This window comes from Engraulis encrasicolus, chromosome 6 (assembly GCF_034702125.1).
Source record: "Engraulis encrasicolus isolate BLACKSEA-1 chromosome 6, IST_EnEncr_1.0, whole genome shotgun sequence".
NCBI lineage: Eukaryota > Metazoa > Chordata > Actinopteri > Clupeiformes > Engraulidae > Engraulis > Engraulis encrasicolus.
Window position 1 is genome coordinate 2129257 of NC_085862.1, and position 7362 is coordinate 2136618.

The window sequence follows — 7362 nt, forward strand, 5'->3', positions numbered from 1 at the left end:
CCTGCACCCTGAAGATTTACGTCTCAAATTGACAAGCATGAATTAGTCAGAATTTATGTCAAACATTAATGTCAAGCAGAATTGATCTCATCGACCCCTGCTGGATACGTTCCTGACCTCTGTATCAAATGAATGAGATGTTCTCTTTAAAAAATGACTTCTCAGCTCTGACGACGAAGTAAGAGTAGTGGCTGTCATATAATATGCATGTTGGTCCGTTTAACCAATTCGGGTGGTAAAATGTTCGGTTTTCAACTGATCTGAACTGATTTTAATATTATAAAAAAAGCGAATACAGAACTACAATGAGTCGCGTGTGTGACGTGTTTACTCCATACAGTGAGCATAGCCAAACATTAGTAAGAGAGGCGATTATCTGTCACCTCAGAAGCTATCATATCTGCTAGAAGCTAAAACCAAACCAAACTAATCGAGTACACATATGTGTAATAAGACGCCAATATGGAAATCGTACAATTATAAGAATGTGAAGAAACGTGAAGAACTTGCATCCACTAGTTTCTCTGTGCTGTCAGGAGCGAGGCACAGGTGAATATTTCCTGATGTTATGACAGTGACAAGATTGGCACAATTTCTATTTATCTACTAGGGCAAAATTTACACAAGACTTTCCCAGTTAGCAGTTCTTCATATTGTGTAGGCTGAAACATGTCTCTGGTGTATACGTTCAGTGACGTATCTTTGGGGGCTAAAAAAAAAAAAAACTCATTCATGGGGTTTTCGATAGGATTGTCCTGGGGTTAGGAAGGCAACTGCTAGTATCGCTGTCTTCCACTTTCCCTCTCTGTACCTTAAAAGGACACTGTGCAAATGGTCAAAAAAGGTACTGCAACTATGCTGCTGATTGAAACTGGGTTGCCTATTGCCAAATTTGATATTTACATGAACGTTTACTAAGTAATAAACAAATATTTTCTAGTTTGGTGTAACTAGAGTCATTTTTGCAGCATTTTTGGAAATTCTAAATGGCGGACCATGGAGAAGATCCTCCTTTTCATGTATGAAAAGTGCAATTTTTCCAGTCATAATGAATACTTTGAATTTGATGGTGGTGGTAAGTATTCATGAAAAGGGTTGAAAAACATTAGTGAATGGGTAGCATGGATTATGGATATAAACAACTAAAAATCTCACACAGTGTCCCTTTAAGTTTGCTGACTTAATCAAATTATTTTCTACCACTTTTATTTCCGATGTCATTTAAAGTTCTTCATCAAAAATTAGTCTTGGGTTTTTCAGTTAGCTAAAGCTTGTGTTTTGTAACTTTGGCTGATTTTGTGTCATAGGGTCTATTACTCATCACTGTGGTGGTCGACTGTCCTGCATAGCACATGCATGTATGCATTTCAAGCCCAATTTAGGTGTCCCGCAAATGCTTGCTCGAGAAGAAAGTAAGAAAAATGCTTGCTTTAAGCACTGATAGCATTTTATCTTACACTATACATTTCCAGTATTTAGTGAAAAAATACACATTGATTGCATGGTATTCAGGAGCATACCAGCAATGATAACGTGATTGTGGCATATGCAGTTTAGGGGAATAAGTATGAATATGACATGTAAGGTGTATGTAAGCCAATATTAGTGAATACATGTATCCCTAAAATAGGCTAAAGTGTAACCGAAATGCCCATGAAAAAGAGTCAGGAGAGAGAGAGAGAGAGAGAGAGAGAGAGAGAGAGAGAGAGAGAGAGAGAGAGAGAGAGAGAGAGAGAGAGAGAGAGAGAGAGAGAGGGGGGGGGGAGGGAGAGAGAGAGAGAGGGAGAGGTAGAGAGAGAGAGAGAGAGAGAGAGAGGGAGAGAGAGAGAGGGAGAGGTAAAGAGAGAGAGAGAGAGAGAGAGAGAGAGAGAGAGAGAGAGAGCGAGAGAGGAGGCAGCTAAAGCACAAGGAGACTTTATAAACATAACTCTGTGGGCAAAGCTAATTGATGATGATGATGATGATGCCTCATGTTTTAGCCTAATGGCATTTTCTCATATTTTCATCACATTTAAGATGAGGAGCAGCCACACAAATAATGACCAGAGCAACTGCCCTTCAAGATCCCTGTGCACGTCCCTGTTAAGACCTGTTGCTGACTGCCAGCTGTGTTAGGTGTAGTGCATGGCATAAATCCCTTAAGGAGGTCGATAGCCAGTCCAATTTATGTTTCTGTGAACAACGTGTTCGTTTGATGTCTTTAAGAAGTCCGTGTCTGCCAGTAGAGCTCTCGCTTCAGCCATATAATAATAATAATAATAATAATAATAATAATAATAATAATAATAATAATAATAATAATAATAATAATGCATTTTATTTGAAAGCGCCTTTCAAAACTCTCAAGGACACTGTACAGACAGAAACAAAAATAAAACAAGACACATAAACAGAATTTTAAACAAAAATAAATAAATGAATACATTTTTTTTTTAAATATGAAAATAAAATAAAATAAAATAAAACAGAGTTTAAGAATCATAAAGAATAGGCTATTTGAAAAAGATGGGTTTTTAACCTGGATTTGAAAAGGGGGAGAGAGTCAATATTGCGGATGTCAGGGGGAAGGGCATTCCACAGCTGAGGAGCAGAGCAGCTAAAAGCTCTATTCCCCATGGAATTAAGACGGGCAGAGGGGACAGAGAGGAGAATGGAGGAAGAGGAACGGAGGGGGCGGGAGGGAACAGCAATGTGAATAAGATTAGATAGATAAGGGGGGGGCAAGATTGTGGATAGCCTTGAAGGTGTGGAGAAGTACTTTAAAATGAATTCTATATTTGACAGGGAGCCAGTGGAGATGTTGCAGTGCAGGGGTAATATGGTGACAGGAAGGGTTTTTTGTAATGATGCGGGCAGCTGAGTTCTGGACCAGTTGGAGCTTGTGGAGAGATTTTTGAGGGAGACCAAAGAGGAGAGAATTACAGTAATCAATGCGGGAGGTGACAAGACTGTGTACAAGAATGGAGGTAGAATGGGAAGTGAGAGAGGGGCGGAGACGGTTAATGTTGCGTAGGTGGAAATAAGCAGACCGTGTGATGTTGTTAATGTGGGAGAGGAAGGATAGAGAGCCATCAAGCAAGACGCCCAGACTCTTAACTTGAGGGGAGGGGGAGACAGGAGAGTTATCAATTGAGAAGGAAAAACTATCTGATTTGGATAAGGTGGATTTGGTGCCTACAAGTAGGACTTCAGTTTTGTTAGAATTGAGTTTCAAAAAATTGGAGGTGAACCAGGATTTGATTTCAGAGAGACAGGTGGTGAGGGAGGGGGGAGGGAGAGTGTCAGAGGGTTTGCCAGATAAATAGAGCTGGGTGTCATCAGCAATGGAAATTAATTTTGAATTTGCAGAAGATATTACCAAGGGGAAGGAGGTAGGTGATGAAGAGGAGGGGCCCCAGAACAGAACCTTGAGGGACACCAGAGGTGACAGGGGAGGGCTTAGATTTAAAAGACTTCATTTGAATAAATTGAGAATGACCAGAGAGATAGGAGTGGAACCAGTCAAGGGGTGTGTTACTAATGCCAATTGAGGAGAGTCTGTGGAGAAGGATAGAATGAGAGATGGTGTCAAAGGCTGCACTGAGGTCAAGGAGAATGACAATAGAGAGTAGTCCAGAGTCAGCAGCCATGAGCAGGTCATTAGTGATTTTAACTAGGGCGGTTTCAGTGCTATGTCGGGGGCGAAAACCAGACTGGAAGTGCTCATAGAGGGAGTTAAGAGTTAGATGGGAATGGAGTTGAGAGGCTACAATTTTTTCTAGAATTTTGGAGATGAATGGAAGGTTGGAGATTGGGCGGAGATTGTTGTAGTCAGAGGGATCAGAGCCAGGTTTTTTGAGTATAGGAGTGACAGCAGCAACTTTGAACAGAGAGGGTACAGTACCAGTAGAGAGTGAGGAGTGGATGATGGCAGAAATGAAGGGGAGGAGAGAGGGGAGGCAGGATTTGACAAGGGTTGTGGGGAGGGGATCAAGCTGACAGGTGGAGGGCGTGGATTTGGAGATGAGGTCAGATATTTCAGAGGAGTCCGGGAGATGAAAACTAGAAAATAACTGGTGGAGGGGGAAGAGATCAGTGGGGGAGGGAAGAGAGGGGTTGCAGATAAGATGTTGGTGGATTTTATGGATTTTTTTCATTTAAAAAGTCCAGTAATGACTTGCAAGTCTCAACTGCGTACATATGAGCAGGGAGAGAGTCAGGTGGTTTAAGGATGTTGTTAAGCACAGAGAACAGGGTTTTGGAGTTGCCTTCGTTGGCATAGATTAAGGTGGAGTAGTAATCAGATTTAGTTTGAGAGATGCAGTCCTTGTAGAGTGATATGTGGGCTTGGTACATTTCTTTATGAACAGTGAGACCAGTTTTCTTGTACAGGCGCTCAAGTTGTCTGCCTTTGGATTTCAAGGTCCGGAGTTGAGGGGTGTACCAGGGGGCAGTTTGAGAAAAGGTGACAGACCGAGTTTTAACAGGAGCAAGACAATTTAGGACATTGTGAAGGCCATTGTTATACAGAGTGACTAGTTCATCAGGGGAGGAAAGATTATTAGGAATCAGAATGTTTTCAATGGAGGTAGAAAGTGAATCAATGTTAATGTCCTTAATATTACGGGAACGAGATTTGGCGAGGGGTCTTGATGATGGAGAGGTGGAGGGTGACACTAAAGGAGACAAGGTAGTGGTCAGATATGTGGAGGTCATCAGCTGAGCAGTCGGAGGGGGACAGACCAGAGCAACAGATTAAGTCCAATGTATGTCCTTTAGTATGGGTGGGGAAATCAATGAATTGCTGGAAACCAAAACTATCTAGGCAAGAAGAAAAGTCACAAGTAAGGGAGTGATTGGAGTTGTCGAAATGTATATTGAAGTCTCCCAGGAGAATTACATTAGGAGAGAGGGTGGAGAGGTGAGTGAGAAGAGAGCCTAGTTCATTTAAAAATTATTTGTGTGGCTTAGGAGGGCGGTAAAGGGAAGCAATGATGGTGGGGATGGGTCCAGGCAGCTGACAGGCAATGCACTCCAGCGAGCTGAAAGAGGGCACAGACACGGGCTGGACTTTCCAAGTCTCGCGGTGAATCATCGCGAGACCCCCACCGCGACCGGAGCCACGGGGTTGACAGATGTAAACACATGCTGTGTTCCATTACCCGTACTTACCGCCCTTTCCGCACTGTATTTGGGTACGCAGGGTGTTCCATTTCTGATCGCGACGGTAAAGTGTACTGTAAATTACCCGGATAACGCCCCCAAAACGGCCATTTTTCGAAGTGTGGTGTTACTGTACACTTTTCGCACTCAACGGCCGCCATGTTTGTGACGTAGTTGAGTGCCAGATCTGTCAAACGGGTGAATCTCCGTGATAACAGCATAGTTTTGATTCCAAAGACAATCGCCATGTGTATTAGAGGCAGGGGTAACTTTAAAAAGTGTTAGCATAAGGAACAGTGCCTTCCGTGTTGAATTGCATATTGGCGGTTGGTAAACTCGGATGTCACGCGACCAACCGTCATTTCCGTTAAGTGTATCAGACAGAATGGGAATCGGAATGTACTCGCCTCGTGAATTGCGGAGGGTGGAAAGGGTACTTCACTGCACTCAAACAAGGTACACAGTACAGAGGGTGAATAATGGAACACAGCAACAGCCATCCGGAGTACAGTCATTAAGTTGCGAGAAGTCGCCAGGTTGTTGCCAAGTCTCAGTTAAACACAGAAAGTCAAACTTACGGTCAGTGAGGAGATCACGGATGAGATGACCTTTGTTCGTGAGTGAGCGGATGTTGAGGAGACCGAAGTTGACTGTGGTGTCCTGATTGACTGATGAGGCGGCGTTATCTGTTGACCTAGCCGGGGTGGCTAGTACATTGTGGTTAACAGTAGGCTCGGCGAGTCTGCGGGTCGACGAGTGATGGACCGGATGGTTTTTATGGCTGTGGAGTCATTGAAGTTGAAAGTCCGACGAGAACCCCGATGCGTGTATCCCCGCGAGGCAGGAGGGCGATGTCCGAATGCAGGTGTAGCGTTGGAGGTGGAGGGACAGCCAGGTAGCCACGTAACCGAAGGAGCTCAGCAGCCGAGTATTGCAGCAGACCAGAAGAGAAGCAGGATGGTAGAGGAGGCACAGTACAATCCAGGCGAGTAGAGACCAGATAAAGTACTTGTCTAACCACATTGTGAACTGCGACAGTCATAAAAGCAGGTTCAAAGTTCCTGGTGTGGTTAAAAAAGATAAAAGGCTCAACCGGACAAAACTCACGACAGAGCAGAACTGCCTTTCTTAGATGACGAGCAGACGTTAAAACGTCAAAAAATTGCAGAATATAATAGAAAAATATGTCAAAAATAAAGTAAGAATGTTGGAACGGTTAAAATTCATCAATAACTAAAAAACAGCGTCCCCGTTGCTAGGTTACCTAAAGGTAACAACCATCCACTGTCAGACTTGCGTTACTGTAAATGGTCAGCTTGATGGCACACAATTCAATGCATTTTGGTTTGGTTATTATTAACTTATCAGTCCAGGGAAGATATGGCATAGGCTACATCGCTACTCCCCATCCGTTGTGCATGCGATCTGCCCGAAAGAGATTATGATACTTTAGGCTATGAGGCATACTGTCAGTAGGCCTATAGTTCACCAGGCTACGCGCACATTAACATGAAAAAAACAACACCGCAAGCCACAACTGTTTTTTTAGTTCGTCTTACCTGAGAGGAACAGTAGTAGTGTACAGGGATGCTGGTTTTAGATTAGATGCTATAAGGTCTGATGTAACGTCCTCCTCCTAGTGTTGAGACTCAGTGCTGCTCCTCTCAAACGGTCTCTGTCTCCGTCTTGCCCACAGACCGGTGGTCTCGCCTCTCTCACAAAACTAGCTCTCCCGGCACTCTGACATGACGCTTCATCCCTCCATTGGTCTACATCACATTAGTCAATGCCTATTGCTCTTTGGGTGTTGTCCGTGTTCCTGGAAGTTATCCGCGTTTATGCTGCCTGTAAGTCGGAGTTTTGCTACTGGACACCTTACTTTCCCTCAGGATTAATAAATGATAGGCCTACTCCACTCTACTCTACTCTATATAATGTATCTCTGCATTAGGTTAAAATATACACGAAAAAAAAAGAAAATGAAATGATTTTCCCTTAACCAGTACCATGCATAGCAATGTGGAGAGGTAATGAATTTATGAAGAAAAACGTAGTAGATTGTGCATTGAATAGCCTACATGGTGACTTTGTTCAAATGTGTCATTTAAATGGAAGTCATTGTATTCCCCATTTGTTTCTATGTTATGTGAATTGCTCCTTTCTTGCCTCAGGTAAAAGAGTGTGTCCAGGAGAGCAGCTGGCTAGAATGGAGCTCTTCCT

At 43.2% G+C, this 7362-nt stretch overlaps 1 protein-coding gene across 1 annotated transcript in view; it reads right to left on the minus strand.

Moving 5' to 3' along the window:
• Nucleotides 1-6897, minus strand: part of LOC134450513 (leukocyte elastase inhibitor-like) — a 36020-nt gene extending 29123 nt beyond the window's left edge. The window contains exon 1 of the mRNA XM_063200352.1: nucleotides 6702-6897. The gene's annotated coding sequence lies outside the window, so the exon portion shown is untranslated. The remainder of the gene's footprint in view (nucleotides 1-6701) is intronic.
• Nucleotides 6898-7362: the final 465 nt, after the last annotated feature.